The 18,511-nt window shown below is 37.5% G+C and overlaps 1 protein-coding gene and 2 long non-coding RNA genes across 4 annotated transcripts in view; all 3 read left to right on the top strand.

Annotated features, from left to right (window-relative positions):
- The window catches only part of LOC127881835 (uncharacterized), a 239,431-nt gene that overhangs the window by 13,170 nt on the left and 207,750 nt on the right, over positions 1-18,511 (top strand). The window lies entirely within an intron of this gene.
- LOC127881859 (uncharacterized) lies at positions 851-7,469 on the top strand. Its single transcript, XR_008050317.1, has 5 exons — positions 851-1,794; positions 2,840-3,049; positions 3,549-3,660; positions 4,929-5,058; positions 7,021-7,469. It is a non-coding gene; the product is annotated as an uncharacterized LOC127881859 (long non-coding RNA).
- Positions 11,210-14,141, top strand: LOC127881853 (uncharacterized). Of its 2 annotated transcripts, XR_008050315.1 has the most exons (3): positions 11,210-11,589; positions 11,735-11,837; positions 13,172-14,141. It is a non-coding gene; the product is annotated as an uncharacterized LOC127881853 (long non-coding RNA). The 2 variants fall into 2 exon arrangements; XR_008050312.1 differs by having other exon boundaries at positions 11,210-11,837.

Here is an 18,511-nt window from a genome sequence, read left to right as displayed (position 1 = left end):
GTTTGGATGACAGTAGGGTTATGGACTGCCCCAGATTGTCCTCTCAGCGGCCAAAATATAATAGAATGGACTTTTGGCAATGTTACTGACAAAGAAAGGCAGTAATGACTTGGTTGTGAATACCCAGAGCACTATATATCCATGCTGACACAGAAAGGCAGTAATGACTTGGTTGTGAAAACCCAGAGCACGCTACATCCATGCTGACAAAGAAAGGCAGTAATGACTTGGTTGTGAACACCTCGAGCACGATACATCCATGCTGACAAAGAAAGGCAGTAATGACTTGGTTGTGAACACCTCGAGCACGATACATCCATGCTGACAAAGAAAGACGGTAATGACTTGGTTGTGAACACCCAGAGCACGCTACATCCATGCTGACATAGAAAGGCAGTAATGACTTGGTTGTGAACACCCAGAGCACGATACATCCATGCTGCCAAAGAAAGGCGGTAATGACTTGGTTGTGAACACCCAGAGCACGATACACCCATGCTGCCAAAGAAAGGCGGTAATGACTTGGTTGTGAACACCCAGAGCACGATACATCCATGCTGACATAGAAAGGCGGTAATGACTTGGTTGTGAACACCCAGAGCACGATACATCCATGCTGCCAAAGAAAGGCGGTAATGACTTGGTTGTGAACACCCAGAGCACGATACACCCATGCTGCCAAAGAAAGGCGGTAATGACTTGGTTGTGAACACCCAGAGCACGATACATCCATGCTGACATAGAAAGGCGGTAATGACTTGGTTGTGAACACCCAGAGCACGATACACCCATGCTGCCAAAGAAAGGCGGTAATGACTTGTTTGTGAACACCTCGAGCACGCTACATCCATGGGGTGTGCATCAGACGCAAATTCTGTCTATTATTGTAAACAAGTTGTTAAAAGTGAACACGTCTGGTTTTGTTATGAGCACTTCCCACTCAGAGCCCAAAGGTCCTCGCATTGAATCGATGCAAAAAAAGACTTTGAAAAATGACAGCAGTTGTGTTGTGTGGTCCAGTAATCCTTTCAACTCTCAACCTGAAGTTTATCAAAACTCAAACTCAGCCCTTTGCAATATCACACCTTGCAACACAGTGTACTTTATAATGAATGTTTCGCAGTTTAAAACACCAAAATTTCAATTTAAAGTTTGTGCACGTAACATATTGATACATTGCTATTCTGAGTTCTAATTGCGATATCCTAAATATCAATAATATATGAAATGTTTGGCATTCAAAAAAGAGGTGTGTAAAGTAATTTGTTACAGTGCATATTTATTTGTCACTAAAAAGATCAGAGTTTAGTTTGCTTGTCATTTCCTTTTAAGCAAACATTATTAGACAACAAAACAAACGTTGTTTAAGTGAAAGTGCAAGACAATTCCGACCCAGTTTGGGCACAAATACAACAACTAATTAAAGAAATTCAGTTTGTCTTGCGTCATCCTACATGTAGCAAGCCTCTTATAAACATCTCCCAAGTTGGCTACATCAACGTTTCCAACAACCGAGCTGGGCATCGACATATTGTTCCGAACGAGTCGCTCGAACTGAAACGATCTGATCCAACAGATAGCAGGCTCTGCGTGACTCGTCTGTTAATGTGACTGACCTGGATATGTTGCTTTCCAATAATATGAGCCTTACTCCGGATTAGCTGTCTGCGATTGACGCAATTCAACAACAGTTGTTGTCAGGAATTTCCGGCTTTGGGATGGCAATTTGGCGTCGGGGCTTCATCTCTGTCTTTGGCCTGGTCGCAGCAGAAGCAGCAACAAGAACAACAATTAGTATAAGAGCCTTGATCTGGGATATGGGGTTTCATGTATGTGCTTAAAGTGTCATCCCATATTATACTGTGCAGACTGCACATACATTAAGTCCTATTTAAGTGTCATCCCATATTAGCCTGTGCAGACTGCACATACATTAAGTCCTATTAAAGTGTCATCCCAGATTAGCCTGTGCAGACTACACATACAATAAGTCCTATTAAAGTGTCATCCCAGATTAGCCTGTGCAGACTGCACATACATTAAGTCCTATTAAAGTGTCATCCCAGATTAGCCTGTGCATACTGCACATACATTAAGTCCTATTAAAGTGTCATCTCATATTAGCCTGTGCAGACTACACATACATTAAGTCCTATTAAAGTGTCATCCCATATTAGCCTGTGCAGACTACACATACATTAAGTCCTATTAAAGTGTCATCCCATATTAGCCTGTGCAGACTACACATACATTAAGTCCTATCAAAGTGTCATCCCATATTAGCCTGTGCAGACTGCACATACATTAAGTCCTATTAAAGTGTCATCCCATATTAGCCTGTGCAGACTACACATACATTAAGTCCTATTAAAGTGTCATCCCAGATTAGCCTGTGCAGACTGCTCATACATTAAGCCCTATTAAAGTGTCATCCCAGATTAGCCTGTGCAGACTGCACATACATTAAGCTCTATTTTCCCAGAATGAGGCTCGTATACTACACTTAACATCAGTATTTTATGTGCCTGAAAAGTTCCTAGCATCAAATGGGAATTATGTGCTTTTAAATTGATCACACTTAGCAAATAAAATGCAAATAGCACTTGATCTGATATCAATTTTAATCATAGAAGGTCAGGGCATTAAGTTTTGTATATTTTCGACAGAAATTCAGCCCCTGAACCAAAAGTTTATCGTTGCAGAAAAATCTGCTTTAATAGAGTTGTTTAATTATATTTAATTTTAGAAAAATAATTATGTAAAAGCCTTCAGCTCATTTCAAAATTATTTTCTTCATTTATTTTCAATATTTATTTAAATTTCTGGATTTTGTTTTAAGAGCCTGTTCCTACAGGAACCCATGCAATCATAGATCGGTAAGTAGCTGAACAACAGGCTGTCTGGTCAGCTGGGCCCAGGGCCCAGTGACACTTCCTGGCACAGGACCTTGGGGCCAATGCTCAACTAGTCCTACCCGCAGGGTGTAGCCACACTGAACCTGGGGCTTCATACTTTCTTGGCCAGGGGCCAAGATATCCTCGTCAATTAGGTAGGTTGGTAATGTAATTAATTATTTATAATGTGCAGTGTTTCACTCAAAATTTCAATTTAAACAGTTTGGGTGTGTTTAATATTGATATAACTCTATCCTGGCTGCTAACTTTAACAAATCATTTATGTAAGTGTTAAATATTTATAATAGCCGCCATTCGTATTGCCTTGAAAGGGCTCAGTGGGGGGCATACACATGTGTCCTTGTCTGTAATTCTCCCCGTCCTTCCTTTCATCCTTCCTTTTGTCCGTCCCACCTTTTTAGTGTTGCACGTAACTTAATAAATATTGGTTCCAGAGGGACACAAAATGTTTGTATCAACTGTACAAGTCATAGAAGGCTATGTTTGTATCAAGTATTTAGTTTTTATCCCATTTGTATCAAGATCCTTCAAACATAATTTATTTCTTAAATATTTTTTTACTCAAAAAACATTGATTGACTGCTTATATAATTGATGCCATTTCAGAATGCAATTAAATTATTTTGTTTACAGGGACACATTCCTGGGATGCCCTAAGGTCTTTCTATCTGTTCACTGAGGTCTTATGCTCACAAGTTCAAGCCCAGTAGCGATGTCCACATTATCAAACTCTGGATCTCAATAGGTAAGTAACCCTGCTGTTGCAAACGAGTTCACTGTGACAAAGCATTCAGGAGACCCAGTCATAATAGCCTGAACCTTTTGCTTTCACAAATACCCAATAGGTAAAATTCAATACAAACGGGGGTTTCTGCTCTTCAATTAATTGACCAGTTTATCTAATCTAAGTGGGTTCAGCCACAAACTACTGTATCTTATATAGAAATGTGTAGAAAATGCAAAAGTTTCAAGCTAAGTCCTTAAATTTGCATTTTAAATTTAACATCTATAGTTACATTAAAACTCAAAACCACAACAACAATAACATGAAACAATTTATCAGCAGGTACCAACATATTTGACTCTTTAAATCTTGACAAAATCAGGTTCCATATTTACTGTAAATATGGTTTTAAAACTAACATTAAATTACGAAGAGGGATCAGTGATGTTCGTAGCTTTTAGTTTAGGGGTGAACATGTCTGTCGGTCTGTCTGTCTGTCTGTCGGTCGGTCCGTATTAAGTGTTTAAATATGGGTCATGCCAGGTCAAATCATAGGTCACGGTGTCACTTAGTGCGTTTTAAACATTCAGCATGTTGTCAGCTCTTTGATTCAAGTAAATTTCATCCAATCTTCACCGAACTTAGTTTGAAGTTTTATTTAGATGATCTCTAGGCCAAATTTGAACATGGGCCATGCCAGGCCAAAACCTAGGTCATGGGGTCACTTAGTGCATTTAATGCATTGAGCATGGTGTCTGCTCTCGGTCTCTTATTGACGAAGTTTACTTCCGATCTTCATCAAACTTGGTCAGAAGTTTAATATAGATGATCTCTAGGCCATGATTAAACACTGGCAATTCCGGGGAAAACAAACTAGGTCACGGGGTCACTTAATGCGTTTTACACATTCAGTATGGTGTCTGTTCTCTTTTTCAAGTACTTATCATCCCCTCTTCAACAAACTTGGTCGGAAACTTAATGTAGATGACCTTTAGGCCATGTTCAAACATGGGCCATTCCGGGTCAAGGAGTCACGGGTGTGTTTTACACATTCAGCATGGTTTTCCCTATTTCAAGTATCTGTCATCCCCTCTTCATGTGGGGGTATTCGTCAAGTCTGTGACAAAGCTCTAGTTTGTTTGTTTTTAAGTTAATGAATGGCTTTTGAGAGAGTTTCAAGTGTGTTGCCAGGGTTGAACACGCATTCTGATACTTGGCAATTTTAATGAAATGCTTATAAAGTCTTAAAAATTGTTTTCTTAATGTATACATGACATACTAAATTGCAGAAACCCGGATAGCAAGGCGTTGAGTTTGTTCTTGAAGCATTTGCACCAGAAGCAGTCATCATCTTGATATTCTGGAATCTCCATGGTGAAGGACCCTCAGTCTGTGAACAAAATGCAGAGCGAACCTCAGGTGAATGTTCAAATCATGTACATGTTTTTTTTACTCCCCCAAGTTCAGAGATGTGTGGGTAATGTAGATTTACCTTTGTCCGTCCATACGTACATCCTGCTGTTGGATTTTTATGCACAGTCCTAACTCAAAAAGTATTGTTTCTAGTGTGATTAAACTAAACATATTTTCCAAACCATACTGTGAACTTGCCTACTTGTGTATTTTGCATTCGTTTTTTTACATATGTGGAATTTTGAGACAAAAGCAAAATGTGGGTGAATGGTGGCGAACCCTTTCATTACTTAAAAAAAAAACACATTTGATTCCGATGGCAAAATGTATATTCATCCAATCTCAATCAAATTGGTTTGGTAATAAAAAGAATACACTTCAATCAAATCATTTATTATTAACTATTTTATGAATAGTCTCAGGACCATCATTTTAATGCCCCCCTTCAAAGAAGAGGGGGTATATTGCTTTGCTCATGTCGGTCGGTCGGTCGGTCGGTCAGTCGGTCCGTCCACCAGGTGGTTTCCGGATGATAACTCAAGAACGCTTGGGGCTAGGATCATGAAACTTCATAGGTACATTGATCATGACTCGCAGATGACCCCTATTGATTTTGAGGTCACTAGGTCAAGGTCACAGGTGAAGGTCACAGTTACTGGAAAAAGGCATTTTAAGGATTTAACATGGTTCAAACAAGGGAAACAACTACCGTTTATGCATGTTCTTTTTATTACAGCATTTTCCTCCCTTTACTTCATTTAAAATCTCATTTTACAGCAGAGATTCCAAATCTGACCTGTAAATGAGCCCCATATTTACTGCCAGTGCTAGGTTACCTTTTCCCATTTGATCATTCTTAAGTATTGGTATTGTATTGCTGCTGCTATGCTACTGCTACTGCTACTGCTACTACTACTACTACTACTACTACTACTACTACTACTACTACTACTACTACTACTACTACTTATACTACTACTAACTACTACTACTAACTACTACTACTAACTACTACTACTACTACTACTACTACTACTACTACTACTACTACTTCTACTACTACTACTACTATGCCCCCCTTTGAAGAAGAGGGGGTATATTGCTTTGCTCATGTCGGTCGGTCGGTCAGTCGGTCTGTCCGTCCGTCCACCAGGTGGTTTCGGGATGATAACTCAAGAACGCTTGGGACTAGGATCATGAAACTTCATAGGTACATTGATCATGACTCGCAGATGACCCCTATTGATTTTGAGGTCACTAGGCCAAAGCTCAAGGTCACAGGTGAAGGTCACAGTTACTGGAAATAGGCATTTTAAGGATTAAGCATGGTTCAAACAAGGGAAACAACTACCGTTTATGCATGTTCTTTTTATTACAGCATTTGCCTCCCTTTACTTCAACAAAAAATCTCATTTTACAGCAGAGATTCCAAATCTGACCTGTTAATGAGCCCCATATTTACTGCAAGTGCTAGGTTACCTTTTTCCATTTGATCATTCTTAAGTATTGGTATTGTAATGCTGCTGCGATGCTACTGCTACTGCTACTACTACTACTACTACTACTACTACTACTACTACTACTACTACTACTACTACTACTACTTCTAACTACTACTACTAACTACTACTACTACTACTACCGGTACTTCTACTACTACTACTACTACTACTACTACTACTACTACTACTACTACTACATCACCACGACCACCACCAACACCACCACCACCACCACCGCCGTTCACAGTGACAAAAAACGTATTCACACAATGGCTGCTACTACAACCTATAGCCCATATAGGGGGAGGGGGGCTTGCATGTTTTACAAACAGCCCTTGTTTCGATGGATTCAAAGCAGATTAGTTGTATCATTTTGAAATACCAAGTGCTCTGCGTGTTTTTTTTTCCATCGGTATCAAAAATAAAATGAAAAACTGACATTTACAGTAACAAGTCTTTTTTTCAGATGCCTTTTGACAAAATCAAACCATCCAATCAGAAACACAGACTGTTGCAGCAGTTGTTACCATATTGACCCCAGTCAAACCTAAGAAGCTCAGTGATAAAAACTGATTTATCACAACAATTCAAGTGGAAAGCCACATGTCAACAACTACATGTTGTATGTTGCCAGCCAAGTTGTATTCAAAGACAAACAATACTTTATGCTCTATTGTGTATGTGACCAGCCAAGTTGTATTCAAAGAAAAAGTCAAAACCAATAGTTTACGTTTTATTTTTTATGTGACCAACCAAGTTGTTTGTATAGGTCCCTGGTTTAGCAAAGCATTTAAAGTATTTTTAAAAGCACACATATTGCATGTCTGTTCAATGTCTTTGCCTGTATTATGAAACTTTCACTACAGATGTTGATCCTGATGATGATAAATAAATGGGAAATACAATGTTATCAAAGATTTGTTAAGATTGCCAAAGCTGTTTAAATGATGCTGGTAATGTGAACAAAATTGAAAAAAACATTGGAGTGTTTTCATGTTATAAGACATGTTTCAGTTGTCTGTTTTTAACCCGTTAATACAGATAAGCTAATGAAAAATATTTGTTCAAAAAGGTGTAAAGTGTTTACGCTTCAGATTTTTGTCTAGCAACCTTCTGAAAACAATACTAGTCAATTGGCTCATTTGGGTCGGTATTCGATCATGAATCTTTTTTAGTAGCATACTATGTATTTCATGGGAAAATAATCAATTCTGGGCAAAATTATCTACCTTAAATAATCGATTCTGTATTTACTACTGGTACTTTGTTGATTTCAGTGGATATTGTTTGTTAAATGATTATAGTATGACTCTTGTTGAAAAGCTTTAAATGAAACTGTGAATTAAAAAATAAATTTTTAATTTGTTTTAGAGTTTAATGAAAAATGGCAAAAGATTTATATGTTGTGTTGTTATATCATATACTAACATGGTCATAAGTGTTAAAATTTGTTTTCAGACGTAAAAGTTTATTATGCTTTATATTTGTATATGTACATAAAGACGACCAGATTGTATCCTCTTTAATCAGTGAGTAACTTAATCAAGATTTCATGATCACTGTTTCAAGTGTATATTTTGCCATTTATAAGTAGATCAACTGTAAAACAATTGTATTTTAAATGTAATGTATTCATGTATTGTTGCCATTTTTATGTCCCCCACTATACATGTATTAGTGGGGGACATATTGTTTTTGCCCTGTCTGTTGGTTGGTTGGCCTGTTGGTTGGTCTGTTGGTTTGTACCAACTTTAACATTTGCAAGAACTTTTGCAATATTGAAGATAGCAACTTGATATTTGGCATGCATATGTATCTCATGAAGCTGCACATTTTGAGTGGTGAAAGGTCAAGGTCATCCTTCAAGGTCAAAGGTCAAATATATGGGTCAAAATTGCTAATTAAATGTACACTTTTGCAATATTTCAATATTCAAGATAGCAACTTGATATTTGGCATGCATGTGTATCTCATGGAGCTGCACATTTTGAGTGGTGAAAGGTCAAGGTCATCCTTCAAGGTCAGAGGTCAAATATATGTGGCCAAAATCGCTCATTTCATGATTACTTTTGCAATATTGAAGATAGCAACTTGATATTTGGCATGCATGTGTATCTCATGGAGTTGCACATTTTGAGTGGTCAAGGTCAAGGTCATCCTTCAAGGTCAAATATATGGGTCAAAATTGCTTATGTAATGTCACTTCTGCAATATTGAAGCTAGCAATTTTATATTTGAAATGCATGTGTATCTCATGTAGCTGCACATTTTGAGTGGTGAAGGATCAAGGTCAAGGTCATCCTTCAAGGTCAAACGTCATATAGGGGGACATTGTGTTTCACAATGGTCTGTTGGTTTGCGCCAATTTTAACCTTTGCAATAACTTTTGCAAAATTGAAGATAGCAACTTGATATTTGGCATGCATATGTATCTCATGGAGCTGCACATTTTGAGTGGTGAAAGGTCAAGGTCATCCTTCAGTGTCAAAGGTCAAATATATGGGTCAAAATCGCTCATTTAATGTACACTTTTGTAATATTTCATTATTCACGATAGCAACTTGATGTTTGGCATGCACGTGTATCTCATGGAGCTGCACATTTTGAGCGGTGTAAGGTCAAGGTAAAGGTCATCCTTCAAGGTCAGAGGTCTAATATATATGGCCAAAATCGCTCATTTTCAAGGTCATATTTCAAGGTCAAAGGTCAAATATATGGGAGGACATAGTGCTTCACAAGCAAATCTTGTTATAAGATAAACTCACTGTTAACATTACTTTGTACAAGCCATTGTTATAAAAAAAAACATTTCTTGTGTCAATGCTAAAACATGTATTAAATTGTTAAAATAATGCACAGTAACAACTTCTGAAGAGAACAATATACTTAAGGCAATAGAAACACATTGTTATATGAAATGCTTTTTATTAAGAACACCTACTTAAAATTTGTTTAATTTTGTTTTACTTTATCTGAAGAAAAAATAGTAACTTGTAATTTGAAATCAGTCAATGAAAAATAAAGGGAGTGTTGCCATATGCTAACAATAGTCAAAAAGTGCAATTGTCTCTATTGGTAATACAACAGAGCAATACAATTTGCTTAAACAAGATTACCGCATAAAGGGTGCCATTCTTGGCTACGGGTGCAGTTTTGAATACCAACCAAGCAGTGGTCTAATGGTAAGACGCTGGCTCAGGGATCGAGAGGTCCCGGGTTCGAATCCCGCCCTGACCGCTGGAATTTCCTTGAGCAAGAAATTTATCCCACAACTGCTCCTCTCCACCTAGGTGTATAAATGGGTACATGTGAGGGAAATAAGCCAATGTGCCGTGACTGCATACTGCGCCAAGATGTTAACGGACGACTTATGACCCAGTGATCAGGGAAAAACTGTAAAGCGCCTTTGAACGCACATCTCGAGTATGAAAAGGGCGCTATATAAATGTGGTATCAAAAAAAAAGAATAAATGAAAGCTTATCAGAATTTATTTGAGAAGTCACAGTGACTTGACCATTGACCTAGTGACCCCAAAATGGGTGTGGTGTGTAGAACTCATCAATGTGCATCTACATATGAAGTTTGAAAGTTGTAGTTGGAAGCACTTTGATTTTAGAGCCAATGTTAAGGTTTTAGAACGACGCAGACGGCGGACGACACAACGAACTGGCTACGACAATACCTCGGGTTTTCTCCGTTTATACCGAGCTAAAAATAAAAACTAAGATGTCTGCTTTGCAATTTCTTCAAAAAATAGACACTTATGAATGTGCTTATATTAAACGTGAACAGTATTGACATATTGCTTACGATAAAGTTTGACATTTTATTAGTTTTGTAATAGCGTGTTTGACCTTTCGCATTGACCATCCCACAATCCCACATTTGCTTTCAGTGGGGCCAGTTTCTGTAAATCTTCCACAACAAGTTCAGCAAATGTTTTATGACCAGATTTCCTCATATTTGGGAGTGTTTATATTTAACTTTTATTGAATGCATAAAACATGTTTGTTCTGTTTTTGAATAGCTGAAAATAGCTTGATGTTTGTAAATTGTGTGACATGTTGATCAAATTGATACATAGAAAAAAACATATTTTGCATTTATTTGTATTTGTAGCTAAGCAACACATGTTACCAAATACAAATTTAAGTATTTGGTATAAATATATAATGATTTGCTATATTCGTAATACCGTATGAAATGCAATTTTAATTATAATGTGTTAATATTTTGTCTACTCCAAATAAATATTGTATATAAGTAAATATAGGGTAAAAATGTCTATGGAAAGTATCCGTAGGCACGTTTCAATTTCTTGTGTACCTCATGTGGATCAGGGTCTTTCTAAATTATTGCATGAGTGTTAATGCCTATGTCTGATTGTGTAAATATCTTCAAATATATTTGTTAAGAGGATTTAAATATTAAAAGATAAACTAGTATCTAAACTTTAACCGTGCATCTTTTGTATTTATTTTAACGTGTTTATATTGTTTGGCTTACAGAGTTTAATATTGTCTATATTCGTGCGTACTTTTATTATGCCCCCCTTCGAAGAAGAGGGGGTATATTGCTTTGCTCATGTCGGTCGGTAGGTCCGTCGGTCGGTCCGTCCACCAGGTGGTTGTCGTATGATAACTGGAGAACACATACGCCTAGGATCATGAAACTTTATAGGTAGATTGATCATGACTCGCAGATGACCCCTATTGATTTTGAGGTCACTAGGTCAAAGGTCAAGGTCACGGTAACCCGAAATAGTAAAATGGTTTTCGGATGATAACTCAAGAACGCATACACTTAGGATCATGAAACTTCATGGGTAGATTGATCATGACTCGCAGATGACCCCTATTGATTTTGAGGTAACTAGGTCAAAGGTCAAGGTCACGGTGACCCGAAATAGTTAAATGGTTTCCGGATGATAACTCAAGAACGCATACGCCTAGGATCATGAAACTTCATGGGTAGATTGATCATGACTCGCAGATGACCCCTATCAATTTTGAGGTCACTAGGTCAAAGGTCAAGGTCACGGTGACCCGAAATAGTAAAATGGTTTCCGGATGATAACTCAAGAACGCATATGCCTAGGATCATGAAACTTCATGGGTAGATTGATCATGACTCGCAGATGACTCCTATAAATTTTGAGGTCACTAGGTCAAAGGTCAAGGTCACGGTGACCCGAAATAGTAAAATGGTTTCCGGATGATAACTCAAGAACGCATACGCCTAGGATCATGAAACTTCATAGGTAGATTGATCATGACTTGCAGGTGACCCCTATTGTTTTTGAGGTCACTAGGTCAAAGGTCAAGGTCACGGTGACCTTAAATAGTAAAATGGTTTTCGGATGATAACTCAAGAACGCTTTTGCCTAGGATCATGAAACTTCATAGGTAGATTGATCATGACTCGCAGATGATCCCTATTGATTTTGAGGTCACAAGGTCAAAGGTCAAGGTCACGGTGACCCGAAATAGTAAAATGATTTTCAGATGATAACTCAAGAACGCTTTTGCCTAGGATCATGACACTTCAAAGGTACATTGATTGTGACTCGCAGATGACCCCTATTGATTTTCAGGTCACTAGGTCAAAGGTCAAGGTCACAGTGACAAAAATCGTGCTCACACAATGGCTGCCACTACAATGGACAGCCCATATGGGGGGCATGCATGTTTTACAAACAGCCCTTGTTGTGATTGATTTGGTAAGACAAAGTGCATATCACTAATGCTGTTGTTTTTGTTTTATGTTATATGTAAATAATTAAACATGTTTATTTTGGTGATATGTATTTCCAAATCTAAGTGTGTTGTTGCATTCTCAATAAAATACATAGCCATACACGTGGAATAGTATTGCTAAGTGACAATTTGTTGTCTTTACAAATAAAATCCGCAAGGATTGTCGTTTCAATTATATATAGCTTTCCCCTATTGAACCTGGGTAAAAACGTGACCGTGAGCTCATTTTGTTTTATGTTGACTGCCAATATATATATATATAGAAAGAAATTGTTCAAACGATTAAAAAAAGGTGTATCTTATACCCTAGCGCTTTCGACTACACATCTTCTTCAGGGTTGTATACAGATATGAGTCCCCAGTGCGAATGCACAATAGAGGTTAACTTATTGGCTTTCAGTCTTGTTTTTGTTAGTTATATGTCGTTTTATATTTTTATTTATTTATTTATTTATGCATATTAAAATTGTGTTATAGACTGACGCCCGTAATATTGATTATATCGATGTTATAATAAAAAATATTATAATTTGCAGTGAACGTTTTGCATTCAGTATTGTGTCATATTTATGCCCCCCTTCGAAGAAGAGGGGGTATATTGCTTTGCACACGTCGGTCTGTGGGTCTATCCACCAGGTGGTTTCGGGATGATAACTCAAGAACGCTTGTGCCTAGGATCATGAAACTTCATAAGTTCATTGATCATGACTCGCAGATGACCCCTATTGATTTTAAGGTCACTAGGTCAAAGGTCAAGGTCACGGTGACCCAAAATAGTAAAATGGTTTCCGGATGATAACTCAAGAACGCTTAGGCCTAGGATCATAAAACTTGATAGGTAGATTAATCATGACTTGCAGATGACCCCTATTGATTATCAAGTCTCTAGGTCAAAGGGCAAGGTCACAGTGATCCGAAATAGTAAAATGGTTTCCGGATGATAACTCAAGAACGCTTAGGCCTAGGATCATGCAACTTGATAGGTAGATTGATCATGACTCGTAGATGACCCCTATTGATTTTCAGGTCACTAGGTCAAAGGTCAAGGTCACAGTGACCCGAAATAGTAAAATGGTTTCCGGATGATAACTCAAGAACGCTTATGCCTAGGATCATGAAACTTCATAGTACATTGATCATGACTCGCAGATGACCCGTATTGATTTTAAGGTCAAAGGTCAAGGTCACGGTGACCCGAAATAGTAAAATGGTTTCCGGATGATTACTCAAGAACGCTTATGCCTAGGATCATGAAACTTCATAGGTACATTGATCATGACTCGCAGTTGACCCCTATTGATTTTAAGTCACAAGGTCAAAGGTCAAGGTCATGGTGACCCGAAATAGGAAAATGGTTTCCGGGTGATAACTCAAGAATGCTTATGCCTAGTATCATTGAACTTGATAGGTAGATTGATCAGGACTCGCAGTTGACCCCTAATGATTTTCAGGTCACTATATCAAAGGTCAAGGTCACGGTGACCGGAAATAGTAAAATGGTTTCCGGATGATTACTCAAGAACGCTAATTGCTAAGATCATAAAACTTCATAGGTACATTGATCAGGACTCGCAGATGACCCCTATCGATATTGCGGTCACTAGATCAAAGGTCAAGGTCAATGTGGCATAAAACATATTCACACAATGGCTGTCACTACAACGGAGATCCCATATGGGGATCATGCATGTTTTACAAACAGCCCTTGTTATTTTTCGTTTTATGATTATGTACATACACTTCTTATAATTGTGTGTTATAAAATGGCGCTTAAAATGTTTATTATATCGATATAACGTTTAAATGATTAAAATGGAAGTTAGAATTTAGCGTGAAGTAGTTTTATTTTTTATATGTCGTTTTTATTTATTCCATGGCGCTGAAGAGTATTGAGTCGCCTTATATATATATATATATATATATATATATATACATACATACATATATGCACATACACAAACATGTATATAAATATATACTATAATATAATGGTCGTCGGACCATTGTGTTTTTGCTTCTATACAAAACAAAATGATATTGTCAAACGAGTGGCCAGATTTGCTGAAGTGTGCGGCAACGGGAGACCTATTGAATTTGCGAGTTTTCCAGTTGGACCTATGTAGATTAATGCGCTTGTTCAATGCCAGTTTTGTTTAACAAACATATTGTTTCTTACATATACTGCACGTCATCAGGTATAGGACATTTGCAGTTTTACAGTTGTGGTTACCTTTATTGGACGAAATGGCACCAGATGTGGCTTTTAATGTATTTGATGGGCGCATCATATTGCATATTTGGCAACGCATGGTTTTGATTCTCCTAGAACAGCTTCTTCGGAAGTTGGTGTACTTTGGGCATGTACCAGAATGGGTCTTCTATATGCCAAAATGGGCTTTTCAGGAAATATTCGTTCAAGCTTGCTTAATTTTTCGATTGTGGTCCAGTGGCGGTCAATGATGTCTTTTATTTTAGACAGCCCTGGATGGTAAGTGACCTCAAACGGTATACGAGTGTTTGGCGTTTTGCTTTTGTATTTGAGTAGGTTTATATATATATATATATAAAGCCGCGCTCTAGGAAAAAGTGGTTAATGCACGTGCGTAAAGCGTCGTCCAAGATTAGCCAGTGCAGTCCACATAGTCTTATCAGGGACGACACTTTCCGCCTAAACAGGATTTTTGCTAAGAAGATACTTTATTTTAACGAAAAATATCATAAGAGCGGAAAGTGTCATCCATGATTAGCCTGTTCGGACTACACAGGCTATCTGGAACGACATTTTATTGACATGCATTAAACCCATTTTCATAGAGCAAGGCCCATATATATTTATGATATGGGTAACAAACAAACAAGTACTTCTTCGACTGTAACAGGAAAACGAACACCGTTGACGTTATGTTGTTCATTGATTAAAGAGATATTTTTTATGTCATACCATTGTCCTCTTATTGTATAAACTTTACAAAGTACGCGATTGTTCTGCTCATAAATAAATCAAAACACAATGCGCATTCGATCCCGAACACTTGGCTGCTAACATTCTCTCCGGTGCGCACGTTCAGAAAATGGACGACAATTAGTCTCACTTTTTTTACTTCACATACTTCCGGTCCGCGTTAAACATCTAGAGGGACGCGTGGTTTGTGTGTTTTCAAACAGGCGCTTAATTGGCGTGAATCAAGCGCCTCTAATGCAGTGACCAGAGCGACGAGCTTAATTTGAAATCCAGTTTTGCAAGGCTTAATCGATTCCAAAATAAACAAACACGCGGAAAAACAAAACATGGAACGCCATTGATAGTCTGTTTACGCGTGCCTCGTAAATATGGCTTTCAAATGGAGGAATTTAAATCTGAAAATAATTCAGCAGCGATCTTTGAAAACGTGGCTTAATGCATGTGTGTAAAGTGTCGTCCCTGATAAGCCTGTGCAGTCCACCCAGGATAACAAGGACGATACTTTCCGCATTTATTGCATTTTACATTTCAAGGAAGACTACTTCACGAAATCTAATCAAGGCGTAAAGTGTCATCCCTGATAAGCCTGTGCAGTCAGCACATGCAACGACATTCTCCTCATTAACGAAAGTTTTCTTTTACAGGAAGTATTTTTTCAGCGAAACGACACTTTACACACATGCATTAGGCCCCGTTTTCCAAGTGCGAGTCTCAAGTGTTTTGTACCTCTTGCCGACGTCATATTTTATAGCGGTTATTCCTGAAGTATGCTTTAAAGTATACAAGTTATTTCTGTGTTGTAATGACTTTGTGACAAATCAATAATTTATAATGTTTGTAGATTTATTAAAGAAGCTTTTGTTAAAAGAAATACAATACTTAATAATACTGTTCATTAAACTTCAGTACCGCCTCTATAGAACCTAGGTGTTCTTACTATCGATTGTATTTATTGATATTTTTATTCTTTAATGTTATCTTGTTATGCCTTGTTTCAAGACAGAGAATAGTATGTGTATTTAAGCATGAAGACAATGTAAAATTGTATAAATCTGAATAAACTATCTTTCTGTCTATATGTCTGTCTGCTTTTTTCAAGCCTCAATTCCTATTGGAATTTAAGGGTTAAGATGGAAATATGTTGCTTTGCTTAATTGTTTGCAACACTCTTTGAGTGCACAAACGTGTGTTAACGTTGTTGTTTTTGTCCTTTATAGCAAACAAACTCACCTCAGGCCCGCACCCAGGCACTGGGCCCAGGGGCCCGGGCCCCCCCAGCTGGCTGTCGAGTTATGATTTTTTAATAATGGGCCTACTGCAAATTTTCTCACATGAAAGGGCCCACAGTACACTTCCCTGCAATACAAATGTGCAGATTTGTTTTATTGCCCCTGATACACAAGGGGATTAGCGCTAATTTACTCGCCAGTGGAGATAAACCCCTAGGCATTGTTTTCTTATCACCTTGTACACACATCCCCGATCTGTCAATTACCCATTGTGCTCAATGCTTCATCTTTTGATGGTGGGTGTAACACGTCTTTTGATTGGACAAGGAAATAGAAACAGCGAATGGATGGAACTGATACAGAAGGTCTTAGGTCTGAACGATAATAGTGTTTTCTCTTTTGAATTCAAACCTCCTCTAGAGTCACAGCTTATTAAACATTTCTGTGAAAACTGTCTTGTAGATGATGAACATTTTATAATGAATTTACTTTTAAATTTTATATAGAGGAGGTTTGATTTCAAAGAGAAAATACTAGTAGGTTATGTCAGTTACTGACAAATAACCATAGCAGTATTTTCTCTTTGAAATCAAACCTCCTCTACAGTCATACTTTATGTTTACATTTCATATTAAAGATTTTTTTGTTTCAAAGGTTGCTTTTACTGTGTGCATGTGTGTGCATTTCACACCAAGGGGTCGTTGATAAAGCATGTCACGCTTTTTTTCCCATTTTTACCCCGGCATGTCACAAACTGTTACACAATCTTGGACCCCCTTCCCTAAAGTACGTAACAAACTCACACTTTCAAACATTTTTTAAAAATTAATACTTAATTAAAATTTAATCTAAAATTCAATTCACTATTAAACCGTATTGAAATTTCACTTACCGGTAAAAGAACTTTCACATTACAGGCTTTTATAACTGTAGGGTTGTTACGATGAGCAGTATGAATATTTATCCACGTGTTAACCTCTAATAAAAACGAAATTATAATTTAGATTTTCTTTCAACCCTTTACTAACTAAAAATGGAACAGTCCAATTATTTCGTCATTGAAATCTGTGTGAAGGTTGTGCCTATTGAATAAGCCGGCCCAGCCAAGTTGCCTATAAAACATTCGAACAACAGAATCAGGAGATACGCAATTCGTCTTATTTTGACATAAAACTAATTCAAATGTTTCACAAATTTTTGAAAATTAGTTTTAAATTCTACTAAAGAAATAATAAATAAATTATACATTTTTTTAAATAAATGTGTGACATCACACGTGGCCTGACTCCCCTCCCCCATGTAACAAACTGTCACTTTCTTACTCATCCTCCCCCCACCTGGAGCGTGACATACTTTATGGACGGCCCGTAATGGTTAAAGCTTTAGACTTCAGAAAGGTGCTGATTTACTTGTTATATATCCATAAATTTATAACACAACATATGTTTCTAGATGCATTAAAATTCACCTTGAACAGTGCCTAATAACAAAAATCTATTGGGAGGGGCAACCCCTCCCGCACCCTCCTCGTTTGGGCCCCCCCAGTCAACATTTCCTGGGTACGGCCCTGCACCTTCAAGGCATCATAAAAACGTAAAGTGCACTGGTAATCTTAAATTCTACTGCTGTAGTGAGAATTCGGCATTCGCTTTGTCATGATCATGAGAAGTACCAAATCAAGGTGTTATCATTATTAAGTCTCGTGGTATAAAGATATATCATTGTTTAAATTATATAACCTTACAGCTATAGACCTCTTTGCACAATAAGCAAAAACTGATAAAGGCGCGAAGTAACGTTACTCGCAGAATTCCAGAACGAGACTGAACGTGTATCCATTCATAATAGGAAACTCAATAAGTTTCATAAATTTCGTTTTCTGCAACTGTTTTATACCTCGATAGCATTTTCTAACATTTTATATTAACTTTGTTTGATGTCCCTATCTTGTCGTTGGTATTGTTTAAGTGTAAAACACAAAATTGTTGAAAACCGGCAATTTTCGTTGT

This window comes from Dreissena polymorpha, chromosome 1 (assembly GCF_020536995.1).
Source record: "Dreissena polymorpha isolate Duluth1 chromosome 1, UMN_Dpol_1.0, whole genome shotgun sequence".
Taxonomy (NCBI): Eukaryota; Metazoa; Mollusca; class Bivalvia; order Myida; family Dreissenidae; genus Dreissena; species Dreissena polymorpha.
Note: the sequence above shows the minus strand (reverse complement) of the source record. Positions and strands in the feature narration are given on the sequence as shown.